Source organism: Humulus lupulus, chromosome 6, assembly GCF_963169125.1.
Source record: "Humulus lupulus chromosome 6, drHumLupu1.1, whole genome shotgun sequence".
NCBI classification, from domain to species: domain Eukaryota; kingdom Viridiplantae; phylum Streptophyta; class Magnoliopsida; order Rosales; family Cannabaceae; genus Humulus; species Humulus lupulus.
This window is the reverse complement of record NC_084798.1, coordinates 175,372,981-175,391,430: the sequence shown is the minus strand read 5'-3', so window position 1 is coordinate 175,391,430 and position 18,450 is coordinate 175,372,981.

The following is an 18,450-nucleotide window of genomic DNA, read 5'->3' as shown; positions in this document are numbered from 1 at the left end:
CACCATTCTCCGTAAAGATAATGGCGCCAGATTTTTTTTTTTTAACGCAAAGACCACCGCTGCCAACTCCATATCGTGAGTTGGATAGCGTTGTTCACACTCCTTCAACTGTCGTGAGGCGTAGGCTATCACTTTGTCGTTTTTGCATCAACACGCTTCCCAATCCTAGCTTTGATGCATCGCATTAGACAACGAACTTATCGTCGGGTGTCTGTACACTAAGTACTAGTGTTGAGCAAGGCTTATCTTTAAGCAACTGGAAGCTTTCTTCACACTTATCGTTCCAATTAAACTTTTGTTGCTTCCGGGTCAGGTTGGTGTGTGGAGTGGCTATCTTAGAAAAAGCCCTCTACAACTTTCTATAGTAACCTGCTAGCCCTAAGAAGCTTCTTATTTCTGACGCGTTCTTTGGTCTAGGCCAATCCTTCACGGCCTCTACCTTCGATGGATCTACTGCAACTCCGTCTTTCGATATGATGTGCCCGAGGAACGCCACTTGTGAGAGTCAAAACTCGCATTTCTTGAACTTCGCGTAGAGTTGATGCTCCTTCAATCGCGTCAAAATCATCCTCAAATGTTCCTCGTGCTCTACTTCATCCTTGGAGTATACTAAGATATCGTCGATGAATACAACGACAAATTTATCTGAGTAATCCTTGAAGAATCTATTCATTAAGTCCATAAACGCGGCTGGTGCGTTAGTAAGACCAAAAGACATAACCAAGAACTCGTAATGTCCATAACGAGTCCTAAAGGCTGTCTTAGGAATATCTTCTCCCTTTACCTTGAGCACATGATACCCGGACCGTAAATCGATCTTAGAAAATACGGTCGCGCCTCGAAGTTGATCAAACAAATCATCAATTCGAGGTAGCGGGTACTTGTTCTTAATCGTTACTTTGTTCAGCTCATGATAGTCTATGCACATTCGCATACTTCCATCCTTCTTCTTCACGAATAGTACCGGAGCTCCCCATGGTGAATGGCTTGGCCTAATGAAACCCAAGTCTAGGAGTTCTTGTAGCTGCGTCTATAACTCCTTGAGTTCCGTAGGTGCCATCCGGTATGGTGCCTTAGAGATAGGCTCGGTGCCTGGTACTAATTCTATCGTGAAGTCTATCTCTCGAGTTGGCGGCAATCCTGGCAAGTCATCGGGAAATACCTCTGGAAATTCTTGTATAACTCGAACATCTCCATCCTTAAGTGGCGTCTCCCTTTCCACGTTCGTGATGCTGGCTAAGAACGCTTGACATCCTTTCTCTATCCTTTGTTGAGCTTTGAGAGATGACACTAACGGGGTGCGTAATCCTGAAGCTTGTCCCATGAAGCATCGTCTCTGGCCGTCAGGAGTCTCGAACATCACCTTCTTGCGTTTGCTGTCGATCGTTGCGCCATGCCGTGCTAGCCAATCCATGCTTAGTATTACGTCGAAGTCCTTGATTACTAGCTCTATCAGGTCTCCTTCTAGTCCTATGTTCTAAATCTTGATCGGTAAGCCTCGTACTATTCGTGATGATAGAACTACTCTGCCCGAAGGCAACTCGGTTACAAACCTAGTTCTAAATCTTTCACTAGGTTTGTCTAGTTTTTCTATCATTCCTAACGAGATCTACGAGTATACAGCTACCAATCAAGTGATACTAGAACATATACTATCGAGAATAGGATCTGACCTGTAAATCCTTGTTACTAGCATGGGTTCCTCCTTGGGTCAAGGCAAAGACCTTGGTCTGGAACCATCGTTTAATCCCTCTTCTCCTCACTAACATTCCTCTGAATCCTTTCTACTTCAATTGCCGCTTCTAGAACATTGGCATAGGTAGTGGTTCCCAGGTTTGCTAACTTAACCCCTAATTCCATCTTTGGTCTAAGTCCTCTGACGAACTTGGTCAACCTCGTAAAGTCAGTTGAGACCAACTCTGGTGCAAACTTGACTAATCTGTTGAACTGACGAGCATATTCTTCTATCATTAGTGATGACTGCCGAGGTGTAATACTTCTTGTGAAACGGCTCCACAAATCTTGTCCATATTATGGTGGTGACATCGTTAGTCAGGTGAACTAAGTCCCACCATATTTTGACATCCTTCCTGAGTAATGACGAGACGTAGGATATGCGGTCCGTATTACTGAGGTTCATGCGCATAAGAATTGGCTTCACATTCCTTAGCCACTCTTCTGCCTCAAAGGGGTCTATAGCCCCTTCGAAGTTTGGAGCGTACTGCTTGTGGAACCTTTCATACACTGACTCCATATTCGGTACTGGATGTGGCGCGTAGTTCTTCACTGGCCATCCCCCATATGGACCAACTTGTTGGGGTGCTAGGGCCATTTGTTGTAGCTGCGACTGCAGTTGCGGCGGAGGCTGAGGCTGAGTCTGCGCCTGTTGACGTTGTTGCTGCAAGAGTTCCTCGACTTGTTGTTGCCGTCTAGCGATTTCCGCGGTGTTGTCAGATGGCGGTGTCGGCGTGTTGCGGCTAGTAGTAGCACGTACTTCTCTTCTGCGAACTGGAGGGCATCATTGGTCGTTGGAACAACGTTGGAGGCGTTTCCGTTGGTGCGTGCAGATCTTCGGAGCGACATCTTCACCAAAAGTTCTAACAGTCGAGAACTTGTTAGAACTTACCCTAATAGGCTCTAAGGCAAAAACTTATTCTAAAACAAACATATCTCAGACCTATTTATTATGACTTCTTATGAAAAATTATATAGGTCTTTATTTATTATTAGAGTGGGTTTCTATACTTAGAAAAACAAGTCATCTTTATTTTCTAAGTGTGTTTCTAATCATCCTATATGACTTAATTCTCAGGCTCGAAACTTATCTTTGTTCCAAAGTTAACCATATTGAGGGAGGGCTGGGATCAGTAAAATCGTTCCCACTACTAAGGCCCCCTAACTCTCAATAAGGAAACTTGGTTCATTGATTTGTATCCACCCTCACTGAACTTGGTCATTATTCATTTTATTTATTACTTATTATGATTGCGAAAATAAAATCAAACTCATACATGATGAAATAACATAAAATTAATTTGGAAAAAAAAAATTCACTTATTACAAAATAAAGAAATAAACAAAACAAACAATGAAAAACTAGCTATTCTAAAAATCAGGATCTTCTACATCCGATCCTTCATCTAGCATATCATTATCTATCTCCTTATAATCATCATTGTCTTGAGCCTCAAAATTTCCTCGGGGAAGATTCAAGAAGATCCTATGTTGTTGCTCATTAGTGAATTGAAACTCTAAATCATAGGTGAACTTAAGTATGAGAGAATAATATCTTAGGGCTGCTTGTAAGTCATCATCATTATTTATATTCTCCCATATTTCTTCTAAAGTTAAAATTGCTGAAGGAAAATCTTTTAAAAGCCTAATTACTAGGACATATTGTTCTGCAGCTCTCATCATGATTTGCTTAGACTCTTGAAGGTGACCTATCTCTTTGTGGAACAAAATCAATCTTTGAGTGATCTTTTCTAGTGCTCCTACGGTGTTTCTTGGCTCCCTTATTCTTTTTAAGGCCTTAATGGCTCGGATATCTTGGTAGGTTAAAGCTCCATTCATTTTTTTTTAACTGAAACACAAACACTAAAGTTGTTAGCTATACACATAGACAAAGTAACTTGTAACTTGTAACTTGAACACTTACTTGGCGGTCCGATTCGGAGCTTTGAGCATGTGTATCGAGGAGAACTTCATGCGAAGGAACCGTTTGCTCTGATACCAACTGTAACGACCCACTAATCTAGACTATTTGGACCATTAACGAATCTATACATAACACTTACATTTTTGCGGAAATACCATAATTTTATTGAAACTTGTGGAAACAAAGGTTACTTTCATAAAATAAGTAGGATATGGGTACCCATTGTCTTTAAAACAAAAATAACTTAAAAACTAAAAAGAGTTACATAGAAAATGCGGAAATACATTTAAAACCATAAAAAAAACATAAAGAAGACTACATCCTCGAATCGAATAACGCTCGGCCCCTGACTCCATTCACCATCGATACACATCCTCTAAGCGTCACGAATCTTTCCACCTCTAAAGCTTATTTCCTGCACATAAACAGAAAGGAATGAGCCTAATGCCCAGCAAGGAAAAATCTAACACATAGTCATAAACATAAACATAATTTCATAATAACGTAAAGACATATCACATAATTCACTTATTATAATGGCCATTATTACTTGGGGTCCCATAGACTAAACAAGCATATGCCCATGGGATTAGTGGGGTCCTACTAGCTAAGTAGGTCATATGCCCATAACCCATTTGGGGTCTTGTTAGTCATATGGGTCATATGCCCAAGCCTACAAACATACACATATACATATCATAACACTTTTAATAACATAAATCATATAGATAACATAAGCACATAACATGTTGATTCTAGCCTATTTTCCTTACCAAAGTTACCGGGATATAATGGACTGAGTTGGGACTTTTGGAACACTCCTAAAACCATAATGAACATGAGTGAGTTGAAAGAAAGGAGATGAAATGAAGAGATGGAAAGACTAAACCATAGAAAACATACTTACCGACTTATATGCTTAAAAGCTTGGATTCCCTAACCAAAATAAGAATAAGGTTAGGGGACTGAGTAGAAGGTTTTGAGAAAGGAAATAACGTAAAATACAGAAAGGAACTAGAGTTTTGGGTTTACCTCAAAGATTGCAAGATCACTCTAACCTTCACCGAAATACTATAGCACTCACTTCCCAAAGTGTTTGATAAGCTTATGATGTTTAAGCTTATAGTTTTTCCCCAAACCAAGTGTTTACACTCTCACACTCACTTAACACTAGCAGCCTCTGAACTTAGAGCAAATGGTGAATAATGGCTGGGTACTAGGTCCTATTTATAGAGTTTGGGAATGAAAATATCTTGATTTTACTTGAATAAAAATAATGGCTTTTTAAGTGAAAGTTATTTGAATAATCGTTCAGCAGAGGCTGAAGACTCGTTCAGAAGATGCTGGACTGTTGAAGGAGTTTGAATGGCTGAAGGGAAAAGAATTCAAAAGAGTTTGAATCCATGCTGAAGGAGGCGATATATCGCCCCCTGTAGGCGATATATCGCCTGGGCCAGTATGCCCGAGGCGACCGTGCATCGTTTCGTGTTTTCCGTATCTACGTGCTGCGACATATCGCCCCCTATAGCTGCGATATATCGGCACACGCTGAATATTTAAACACGAAATTACACATTTTTAGCTAAGTTTGAATGGAGTAAACAGCCTTGACTAAGCCCTCAACGTACTCAAAGCTGCTGACTGACCCTATAACATTCAAACTTTACTCCTTATTATATTTAATCCTCAAAAATCTTAATCCTTAATTACCATTCAAAACATGTGCTTAAAATCCTATTGGTTGATGTCTAAACCTTATAATATAATAATATAATCCTTAATATCAGTCACATTAATCAAACCTTAGGTTATACTTAATGTTCTTAAACTATAGGTTAAACTTAGAAAATCTATAAGTACTACTATGAGTGTCCAAATAATTCCCGGTCTGAACCAAAAATCCATAGTAACAAAGATAATGCTATAAATACTATCATACTATTATCTATCTTAGCTAAGTAAAGTTCTTGGACTCTACATTATTCCTTTGTATTGATCCCACGGGTGATAATGTTGTACAAAACATCGGGCCTCACGTAGGATCTTGAGGCGCACTACCTGAAGGGGCAAAATATGTTTCGTCTAGACAAGGTGAGCTCTCGGCTGATGCTCTTAGATTTTTCCCTAGATGGTTTACGTGTATCCAGCGCTTGTCAGCTTCAGAGTGAAGAGTCCTTTAGCGATTTTTTTTTTCTTATGGTCCTCTTGTCTTGTTGCTTATTCTTCATTATCAGAGCAACAGGTCGACTCGAACGCGAAGTCTATCAGTACTTGCTCATTGAAGAAACACACTTGATGTCTTCTTATTGTTCCATGCTCATTGGAGGAGCATTTGAGCCCCTCTTATGTATGCACGTTGATTTATTTTAAGAATGTGTTGACCCTTTGGGTATCTCTCATCTGTTTTTTTATTCGTCATCCGCGTGCTTTTGACTTTTTATTCTTGATCGAGAAGCGTCCTTATCGTTGTTATGCATAGTACTATTTTTGCAAGCGTCTTCTTCGAGACTCTTTTTGCAAGCGTCTTCTTTGAGACCTTTTTTTTAGGCTAGGTGACTTTGGTCTACCTAGGATTATTATGAGGAGCATTTTTGGTCCCTGGTGTGATCTCTCTATGGATTGGGACCCTTATAAGGAGATCGTGTTAACCCAAGATATGTTTCCAAGAGGGGGGGTGAATTGGAAATTTAAAACTTAATATGCCAAATTATGCAATAAATCAAATTTATCGAGTAAAAGCAAATAATATGGCAATCAAATAAATATAGCAAATAATCAAACTTGTAATGTAAATAGTTGAAGGTTAAGAAATTGCAAACTCTCAAATTTTACAAGGTTCGGTAGAACTAAGCCACCTACGTCCTTGGTCTTCAAAGCTATGGACCTAGCTTTGAGTTCAACTATCGAGCCAAGTTAGCGGGCTTGACTAACCCTTACAACCGGGAATTTTTCACCAAGGTATTTCCAAACCTCTTACAATAGTTTTCCACCACCAAGGACTATCAACCTCTTTTTCGGATTGTTGAAGTGTCAATCTCACTCTAACCGGGTTGTTTACAAAACCGGTGCCAACCTCACCTCAATCACAATATGGGAATGTGTTTGATATTACAAGCAAAAATTACTCTAGAAGTATGATAATACAATGAGAAACCTATAGTGATTAGCAAGCACACTTAGAAGAAATAAATACAAATTTTGGCTCAAGTGTGTGAAAATGTGTTTGGATGAGTTAAACTTTGAGAGCTCTTTGAAATCAATGGATTTGGTTTGGTATATGTAATAAATGCTCAGCCAACCTCCAACTTTGAGTGAAAAACGAGTTTATATAGAGTTTGGGAAAAAACTAGCCGTTTATAGCCGTTAGGAGTTAATTTTCGAAGCTGTCTGCCGCGAACCGGAAGTCCGGATGGGGAATTGGAATTCCGGTCTGGAAGCAACCAGAATTCCGGTTGCCAATCCGGAATTCCGAATGGCAAACAGAGAGCAAAAGTCCGAATTGTGCCATTTTCCCGTTTTTCAATTCTTCATAACTTTTAGCTCGTTTATCCGATTTCAAAAATTCCAATTGTGTTACGACCGTATCGGGATGTATTTTCTTAAAAGTGAATTTAGGATATTTATTTATCATTTTAAAAAATCACCATTTTTTAGTACGTGAGTGAGCCAAATTTTATACTTATGACTTAAAGTATACTTGCAATCAGTTTACAAGACTAAGAAATGAAATTAAACCTTTATCTTGAGTTTCTTGAGTCTTGAAGTCCATTTCGGGTCGTTTCCGGAAAATTTGGTAAAATGACCATTTTGCCCTTGGTCATAAGTTTGACTTTGAAGTGCTAATTCACTTTGGTTTTTGCTACAAAATCAACAAATCATTAGTAACAAATAATAATCAAATATTTGGTAATCATCAAAACAAGGAGACTTAAGAGTTTGGGTCAACAGATCGTACTTGTGAAAACCCACAAGCACATATTTTAAAGGCCCGTTTATTGATTGTGAGGGAGTTTTTTTTTCAAAGACCATCTTGAAGGCCTTTTTTCCCTTGGTAAGGCGACTTGGTCTGTAATGACAAAAATTTCCTAATAAGGCTTAGGGCCTTGATTAGGGGGCCAGGATGGAAAATTTTAGAATTATGTGATTATATGATATTTATGTGTATAATTATGTGATTATGCGCGTTATATCATAATATGACTTGATATGCATGTTTAGGTGTATTAAATATGCATGTGGAGCCATTTTTGTTTAATTCGGTAATTTTCATAATTTGGCCCGTTCTGGGTATATTTGGCATATGTGTGGTATGTGTGTGGCACTTCATTATTATTTGGTTATGCTGGGGTTACTCAGCACAAGACGATCCTAGGAGGCAAGCCAGTGGGAAAGTCACAACGGGATCCATACTGGACTCATAGTGATTCAAGGGGTATTTAGCACATTACCGGGATATTGGGTAATGGGAATAAATATTTGATGATAAATTGAGAGTTAGTGAGATGAGGGGGAAATTCTGGGAATTTTGACTATATTATCCTGGGGGGCGTTTTTGGGACCCCGAGCATTAGGATTTTATTGAGGTTACTTAAGCATGAAGTAACCTGTCAGAATTATGAAAGAACATTCAGAACGTTCTCTCTCCCTCTCGTTCCCTTTTCGACACACGATCGTATTTTCGAAGGAAACTCGAGTTTTAAGACTTAGATTCAAGTAAGGCTTGAGGCATAGCTATTCTAGGGAAGATTAGAAGCTTATTAGCCAGAGGATTTAGTTGGGAAACGACTCAATTGAAGGTAATCCAAGTTTTAAGTTCAAAGTTTTTAAGCTTTGATTGAATTTTATGTTTTGATGAGTTTTTGGATGAATTGAAGCTTGGGTTTTATTGGTATTGGATAATTAGGATGTTTGGAAACTTTGATTTTGGGATTTGGATATGTTTGGATAGGTTTTCGGAGGATTTTAAGTGGGAAAAATCATAGAAATGGCTGATTTCGTGGTCAAGTTGCGACCTTGCTCTCGCAAGTCGCGACTTGGATGTAGCCAGAAGAAAGGAGGAGGAAGCCTGGAGGCGCGTTGCGACCCAAGAGGAATCAAGTCGCAGCCTACACCTAGAGCCCAGGAAAGGGCTCTCTGACTTGGGGGCATGTCGCGACCTTGAGGGCCAGATCGCAACCGGCTTGGAAATTTTTTTCCTAGATTTGGTTTTTAATCGTGGGAACTTAACTCTAAGAGCCTGGAATCGATCCTACTACCCAGTTGAGTAGGATTCGACGTCCCGGAGGCTATGTTTGGGTCTGGAACTATTTATTTACTCATTTTTTATGAGGTTTTATATTATGGTTGTGACAAGGTTATTGCTAGGGGCTTGGAAACAGGATCGTGCCTATGGCTTGTCTCTTGGTAACCTGTGCTTGGACCAAAGGTAAGAAAACTGCACCCAGTATGTGATGCATAAGATACATGTGATAAGGGCATGGCAAGAATGTTGAATATGAGATTGATTAGAGCTTGTGTCTCTGTAAATGTGCATGATCATAATTATGCTAGCGAATGTTGAGTAAGCATGTTGAATGTCTTATATTTGGATATTTTACATATGATATATGCCTGGGTGCCTTGCTTACTTGTAAGTGGTACAGACTCATTATTCAGAAACAACACTGGTCGTATGGAATTGACCTATGATTCAATAGCAGCATAAACGTATTGGACGTAGAGCCGAAATTATTAGATCTAATCAACATGAGCATTAAATTCTTGACTGACCCCAAGGTCGAAGTAAACTAAAAGCATTTTTCTAGTCTAAAGGCTAGTTACTTAGAGCCAGGGCCAAGAGGCTCAGGTGACTGTAACGTCACATGGCTAACGGTGCAGAGCCCAAGTGTGTGACTCATTAGTCACTTGTCTTATTGGGTGCAGAGCCCAAGTGCGTGACTCATTAGTCACTTATTTGATTAGGGTGCGGAGCCCAAGTGCGTGACTCATTATTCACTCATCTGATTAGGGTGTAGAACTCAAGTGTGTGACACATTAGTCACCTATAAAGTCTGTGACTCATTAGTCATCTATTCAAAGATGGACTCAATAGTCATGTATATAGGGTGCGGAGCTCCGTAATCATTTATTTGGACTTTCTTGCATGCATGCATGAATAGGGCTATTATTGCTAGGTATGCCTATTATGATTCAGTGACATGTTATTATCTGTTCATGAGCATATTGAGTTTTCTTGCTGAGCCTCGGCTCACGGGTGCTATGTGGAGCTGGTAAAGGCAAAAGAAAGCTAGATCATCCTTGATTTGGAGAGCTTAGGTGACGATGTGTACATATGCAGCTGCTCGACCGCCACTGCTGAGGATTTAAAGAGGAACTAGGGTTAAACCTTATTTTTCCACTTAGGTTAGCTGATTGTAGATATTTTATTGCAATTAACCTTTAAAATATATTTTGGGATCCCAATGTATACAGTAAATGTTTTAGTGAAACGTTGTATCTTTAACCAAAAGTTTTAACCCTAAACCGATAATTACATTTAGTTACACGATTATGGCCAAGGTTAAGGGTTCCTGTAGACAAGCTGGGCATGTACACTAGTCACTAAAGACAAGCTCCCCTCGTGGTATGGTAACTATTTATGTGGTTATATGCTTAATTGCTTAAATAGAATGTAAATGCTTTACTTGCATATTGTATTAGGAAGCATGAGATTATGATAGAGCCCGACTCTTGATTATTGATATGATTATATGATTACCTGCTCAGTGAATATATAAATGTGTTATTTGCATGCTGAAGTTGGAAGCATGGTATGTATGTTGGAAGAGCAGGGATTATGATTGATGAATGAATGTCATGGGCATGTTTTTAGCACTGCAGTGGTTTGGAATGTGGTATGATAATATTTTTCCCGTGTGGAAGGCTTTTGATATGCTCATCATGTTTAATGGGTCAAGTTATTCACTATAGATTCAATCAGTAGGTATGTACCCAAGGCAGATAATGAGACCTGGTGGTGGTTATACCGAGGCAGGGAATTACAGCCAGGGTTTGAGTTCTTCACCTACCCCTAAGAATTTCCAGCAGGTGTTTACAGATGTGCAATTAAGATTGCAAAGGCAAGAGAAAGAGATTAGGTGTTTGAAACAGCAACAAAATATGTCAAGGAACACCTCTTCCTTTACTATGCCAAAAGTGGCACCAGTATTGGCTCAGCCTAAGGTTGAGAACAGGTGGGAATTTCTTTGTGGAAGATTCCGGGAGTATTACCCTCCAGTCTTTGAGGGAAGCCTAGATCCATTCAGAGCTGAGCAATGGATGTGCATGATCAGTTCCATTCTCGACAATATGGGGGTGGTAGGTCACGATAGGGTGATCTGTGCTACATTTGTATTTCAAGATGATGCCCGGACATGGTGGGAAGTAGTATCCCAGACACGAGATACAACTGTGATGCACTGGAAAGAATTTAGACAGCTGTTTAATGAAAGATATTACTGTGATGTAGTTAAGACAACTAAGATGGATGAGTTTCTGAACCTGGTTCAGGGAAATGCAACAGTAACAAGTATGTTAACAAATTTGATGGGTTGGCCAAGTTTTCTTTTCATATGGTACCCACGGATGTAGCTCGGAAGGAAAGGTTTATCCAGGGATTGAATCCCGGAGTAGCTTAGCGCATTAAAGTTTCCCCAGTGCATGAAATCTCTACTGACATTCAGGTGGTAGGAAAGGCTCTTGCTATTGAGAGCATAGGAAATTAGATTGAGAAAGAGAGTGCCAGAGAGTGTGGAGCTCAAACAGTGACACCTCTGTTTATTGGATCGAGAAAGAAAAAGAATTGGAGACTTTACCCAAAATGTGCTCGATGTAAGAGACGTCATCTGGGGGAATGCCGAGCAAAGGAATGTTTTTTTTTTGTGGAATGGTTGGGAATCTCAAGAAGGATTTCCTAATGCGAATGAAGGAAGAGAAAAAGGGGGTGGACAGCTCGACTCCAGCTCGAGTGTTCGCTTCGATGCTGTCAGAGATTGATTCTGAGACTAAGACTGAGGCTGGTTCCTCAGTGGTGGTAGGTTAGCTTTTTAGTTCTGATTTCTGTATTGTGCCGACTGGTTTTAGTACCATGTTGTTCTTTGCTTGTTGCATCTAGAGAGGCATAGATTTGACATGCAGATTACATGGTTATGATGTGATGAGAATGTGATATTCTATTGGTAATTTTAAGAGATGGATTAGGTTGTGGTGAGAAGGGACTCATCAGTAGGTTTGATGGGATTGGTTATGACTGACTTCGATATGATCTGTGATATAGATTGGTTAACCAAGTGTGGGACAATTTTAGATTGCAAGGAAAGGATAGTAACTATTGGGCTTGGGAGTGGGAAACCCTTGTGGTAGTTGGCACTATGTTTATGGCATCTGTATTTAGAGCTAGAAATCTATTGTAGGAGGATGCATAGAACTCCTTGCTAGTGTGGTGGAAACCACTTAGGTTGTGCCAGTTGGATCAGGACAGATTGGATTAGTCTATGAGTTTCTGGATGGGTTTCCAGGGGTTTTTTAAGAATTATCTTTAACCAAAGAGATAGAATGATAATTGGATTGGTGTTAGGGACGGAACCAGGTCTAGGGCATGGTATTGAACGACTTCAGCAGAGCTGTAAGAACTAAAGGCTCAGTTATTGAGTAAGATGGTATTCTCCAAGGTGGATCTATGATCTGGTTAGTACAAGCTAAAGATCAGTGAGAAGGATATGCAAAAGACTGCTTTTATATTAGATAAAGACACTAGGAGTGTTGAGTTATCTTTTGGTGGATTAGATGAACAGAGTATTCAAAGATTATTTGAATTGGATTTGTGATCACCTTGATCGACAGTATTGTGGTATATTCTTAGTTGGAGATTTCCCGAGGTCAAGGAACGCCATAGAGGTCAGAAATTTCCTTGGACGGGCAGGATATTACATGTGTTTTGTGGGAAAGTTCTGAATCTTCTTACAGATCAGAACTAGTTTGTAGGTTATTATGACACCTCATTGTCAGGAAAAGATGATTGCCTAAGCAACATGTTAGCTGAAGGATATGACCAGAACTAGAGTAGAGTTACTAGTGGGCTAGTTGGCCATTATTGCACTTGAGTTTACTATTTCAGAGAGGATTAAAGGAAAATAGTTAAGTGAACCAATAGATGGGAAGAACTGAGGGGGATGTCTTAGCTGGATTAGCTAAGGAATATGCAGTGTCATGTATGAATTTATTGTGGTATAGGGATCAGATTTGGAATCCGATGGACACTGGGATTAAATGAGGGTTTCTGGATGAATCTCATACTACCCCTTATTCTCTTCATCCATCCATCATGAAAGATGTACCAGGATCTGAAAGCTTTATAGTGGTGGCCTGGGATGGAGAGGGACGTAACAAAATACATGGAAAAGTTCTTAACCTATTAGCAGGTTGAGACAGAGTAACAGAAATCAGTAAGACCATTGTAGCCTTTGTGTATTCTATAGTGGAAGTAAAGAAAAGATCGTGATAGGTTTCGCGGTGGGGCTGCTCAGGATAGTGGGTCAGCATGATTTGGTTTGAGCTATTATGGACCTATATACAAAGTCAGCTCACTTCTATCAGTAAGGAAAAGTAACACAGTTTATCAGTATGCAGATCTCTATGTGAGAGAAATAGTATGCCTTCATGGAATTCGAGGTCTATCTTATCAGATGAGGACTTTGTTTTTACTTCCATGTTTTGGGAAAGGTTGTAGAAGGCAATGAGTATACAGATGGAGTTTAGTATAGTTTATTATCCTCAAACTAATGGTAAATCAGATTGAGAGTTATCCAGTTATTAGAAAGGCACCTTATGAGATGTTGTATGGTAGGGAATGTATATCACCCATTCATTGGAATGAGATGGGTGAGATGTTATATCTGGATTCTGAGGTAGTTCAGAGAATCATTGAGGCTATTAAAAAGGTTAGAGCTCGGATGATCGCTTCTCAAAGTGAATGGGAAAGCTATGTTAAGTTGAAATGCAGAAACATGGAGATCCAAGTGAAAGACTATATCTTCCTTAAAAGATCACCATGGAAAGGGGTGAGGAAATAAGTGTAGGTTGAGCCCTAGATTAGTAGGACCGTTTGAAATCATGTATAGGATCAGTCAGGTTGCATTTGGATTGGCCGTAGTTTTGGCACTGTCGGTCGTATACAATGTATTTCATATTTCCATGTTCAGGAAACATGTGTTTGATGAGACTCATGTGTTGAGTTATGAGAATCTAGAATTGGAGGCTAAGTTATCCCGTAAAGGTTAGCTATCTCAGATATGCGACAGAAAGAACAAAGTTCTAAGAGACAAAGTTATACCTTGGGTTAAGGTATGATTAAGATATAGTGGGGTCAAGGGAGTGATCTGGGAACTAGAATAAGTTATGCAGGATTGATATTCTGGGATACTCAAATAAAATTTTGAGGATGAAATTTATGTAAGGAGGGGATAGTTGTAATGACCCAAATTTCCTAATAAGGCTTAGGGCCTTGATTAGGGGGCAGGGAAGGCAAATTTTGGAATTATGTGATTATATGATATTTATGTGTATTATTATGTGATTATGTGAGTTATATCATAATATGACTTGATATGCATGTTTAGCTGTATTAAATATGCATGTGGACCCATTTATGTTTAATTGAGTAATTTTCATAATTTGGCCCATTTTGGGTATATTTGGCATATATGTGGTATGTGTGTGGTACTTCATTATTATTTGGTTATGCTAGGGCTACTCACCACAAGACAATCCTAGGAGGCAAGCCAAAGGGAAAGTGACAACGGGATCCATACTTGACTCGGAGTGAGTCGAGGGGTATTTAGCACATTAGCTGGATATTGGGCAATGGGAATAAATATTTGATGATAAATTGGGAGTTAGTGAGATCAGGGGGAAACTTTGGGAATTCTGACTATATAACTATTCTTGGGACCCCGAGCTTTAGGATTTGATTGAGGTTACTTAAGCTTGAAGTAACCTGTTAGAATTATAAAAGAACATTTAGAACGTTCTCTCTCTCCCTCCTGTTCCCTTTTTGACACCCGATCGCATTTCCGAATTAAACTCAAGTTTTAGGACTCAGATTCAAGTAAGGATCGAGGCAAAGTGATTCTAGGGAAAATTAGAAGCTTATTAGCCAGAGGATTTATTGGGGAATGACTCAATCAAAGGTAATCCAAGTTTTAAGTTCTATGATTTTAATCTTTGATTGGATTTTATGTTTTGATGAGTTTTTGGATGAATAGAAGATTGGGTTTTATTGGTGTTGGATAATTAGGATGTTTGGGAACTGTGATTTTGGGATTTGGATATGTTTGAATAGGTTTTTGGAGGATTTTAAGGGGCAAAAATTGTAGGAAATGGCTGATTTCGTGGTCAAGTCGCGACCTTGCTCTTGCAAGTCGCGACATGGATGAAGCTAGAAGCCAGAAGGAGGAAGCCTCCAAGAAGGGTCAAGTCGCGACCCGTACCCAGAGCCCAGGCAAGGGCTCTCTGAATTGGGGGCAAGTCGTGACCCTAAGGGCCAGGTCGCGACCAGCTTGGGCAATTTTTGTCCTAGATTTGGTTTTAAATCATCAGAACTTAACTCAAAGGGACTGGGATCGATCCTACTACCCAGTTGAGTAGGATTCGACGTCTCGTAGGCTAGGTTTGGGACTATAAGTATTTATTTACTCATTTCTTATGAGGTTTTATATTATGCTTATGACTAGGTTATCACTAGGGGCTTGGAAACAAGATCATGCTTGTGGCTCGTCTATTGGTAACCTGTGGTTGGACCAAAGGTAAGAAAAATGCACCAAGTATGTGATGCATGTGATGCATAAGATACATGTGATAAGGGCATGGCATGAATGTTGAATATGAGATTGATTAGAGCTTGAGTCTCTGTAGATGTGCATGATCATAATTATGCTAGCGAATGTTGAGTAAGCATGTTGAATTCCTTATATTTGGATATTTGACATATGATATATGCCTAGGTGCATTGCTTACTTGTTAGTGGTACTAACTCATTAGTCAGAAACGACACTGGTCATATGGAATTGACCTATGAGTCAAGAGCAGCATAAGAGTATTGAACTCAGTGCCAAAATGATTAGATCTAATCATCATGAGCATTAAATGCTTGATCGACCTCAATGTCGAAGAAATTGTTCTAGTCTAAAGGCTAGTTACTTAGAGCTAGGGCCAAAAGGCTCAGGTGACTGTAACGTCGCGTGGCTTAGGGTGCAAAGCCTAAGTGCGTGACTCATTAGTCACTTATCTGATTACGTTGCGGAGTCCAAGTGCGTGACTCATTAGTCAATAATTTGATTAGGGTGCGGAGCCCAAGTGCGGGACTCATTAGTCACTTATCTGATTAGGGTGCAGAGCTCAAGTGTGTGACTTATTAGTCACCTTTAAAGTCTGTGACTAATTAGTCACATATTCAAAGATGGACTCAATATTCATCTATACAGGGAGCGGAGCTCCGTAATCATTTATTTGGACTTGCTTGCATGCATGAATAGGGCTATTATTGCTAGGCATGCCTATTATGATTCAGTGACATGTTATTATTTGTTCATGTGCATATTGAGTTTTCTTGTGGAGCCTCGGCTCACGAGTGCTATGTGGTGCAGGTAAATGCAAAAGAAAGCTAGACCATCCTTGAGTTGGAGAGCTTAGGTGATGATGTGCATTGTTGATGGCGGAAACTCGTCAACAAAATATAGATGGAAAACTCAGAGAATTAATCAGAACCTAATGAATGCAAAAGAACTTGTAGAAATTTGGAGGAATATTACAAGTGAACAATAGAAGAAAAACTCGTATATGGTTCATAGACTAGTATGATATTATAAAAATTTTCCAACCCCTTAGATAGAGAGGAGAAGATCCATTTATAGTGGGACTCTAATGGCTCTAGATACATTGTGGTCCCAGGGGACAAGATTGTACGTATGTGCATTTTCAGGGTCGTGGCACAGGTCATAGTGGAGCAGAAGGTTGTGGTGTCAGCTTCAGTACATGGTCAGAGTCTATGGGAGTACCTCCACTTTAGTACTTGAATGTGCCTCCACTACTTGCTTAGTACGAGTGTCAAAGATTGGCTGGTGAGGACCACAACAGGTACCTCACTCGTATGACCACTACTTGTCTGGCGTGTATATTAGGATCATACATCTGGGGTCTTAAGGGTTGTACCCCGTACATGCTTCGTACCTCTATGATCTCTTTGAGTTATACTTACGTTTTTATCTTTAGATATTGTAGTCTTTATGGGTCCTTTTAGGAAACATGCTCTCAAGGTGCACAACGCGAGGGCATCTCGCGTGAGTGATGTGCGGGAGACCGTGGGCTGCGGGCGAGGGCATCTCGCGTGGGTGCTATGCGTGAGACCGTGGGCTGATGCGCGCGAGGGCGTCTCGCGAGGTGATGCGTGCGACAGGGTCGCGAGGGGCATATCACGTGGGTGCTTCCCACGAGACCGTGGGCTGATGTGTGCAAGGGCGTCTCGCATGGCGAGATCATGGGCATCGCGCGAGGTGATGTGCGTGACAGGGTTGCAAGAGGCATCTCGCGTGGGTCCTGCGCACGAGACCATGGGCTGATGCGCATGTGTGTCTTGCATGGCGAGACTGTGTGCACCTCACGAGGTGATGGCGAGACAGGGTCGCGAGGGGCATCTCGCGTGGGTACTACGCACGGCTAGTGGCACGAGGCGCCTAGGTGCACGACTCCTAGGCACGAGTCTGTAGGACCCTCAATGAGGTTGGCGAGTCGAAGTGTGGTTGGGCCTCGTGTTGGGCGAGACGGGGGAGCCTCGCGAAGGCCTTGTATGAGGCATGGGTCTTTCAGAATCATGTCCATTATGTGGTGTTCACACTTGCCCCCCAGTCTACAAGAGAGTCTTCAGGCTCTCTTGTAGACTTCAAGGTGTGATGCATATGGGATGCCCGCGAAGTATTAGCTCACTTCTTCATTTTGACAGTATAGAAAAAATACACTTTGGAGTTGAAGACTACTATGAGATTTTGATGATGAATGTGAGCCTATCATTTTGCTCCGCGGATCCCAAGGCAAGTGCCAAGCCCCCTTTCCCTTTTATTATTTAAATTTATTTCTTTTATACCAATACCCACATAGGTGCTTGGAGACTAAAACACCATTCTCCTTCACTTTCACAGATGCATACCTTCGACTCTTTGCATTTTTTTTACTGCGGTGGTGCTTTTGATCCCTGTCCTCCTTTCGACTGTGACAGTACTTTCGATCCTAGGCCTCCTTTCGATCGTGATGGTGCTCAATTTTACTTACTCAAGGTATACTTTCTTTCTTTCTTATGTTCATTGGGTCTAAATTAGCACTACTTGGGATTGGTTGCCTTGGCCGGAGCTACTTGTGAGCTAATCCACACACATGCCCTTGCTTGTACCCCGTAGTTGGTCATCTAGAGCGCCTGTGTCTAGAGGTTTTGAGCCTATTCCTATGTGCTTTGTATTACCCCCTTCACCTTCACGAGCACCCTTATTTCCTACGAGATGAGGTTCCATGGCATGCGAGGGATCGTCTGGCATTCCTCCGAGGGTCAAGTTTGTAAACTTATCTTCAGACTTGGAGTCCCCCGAAATCGACCCTTACCAAGACTATGACACTTTGAGACAGGCCTGCATACGTCACCTTGAGCACATGGCTAAACTTAGGTGTAAAATCTAGGTGGCGGAGAGCAAAATAGATTCAATTTTGAGGGG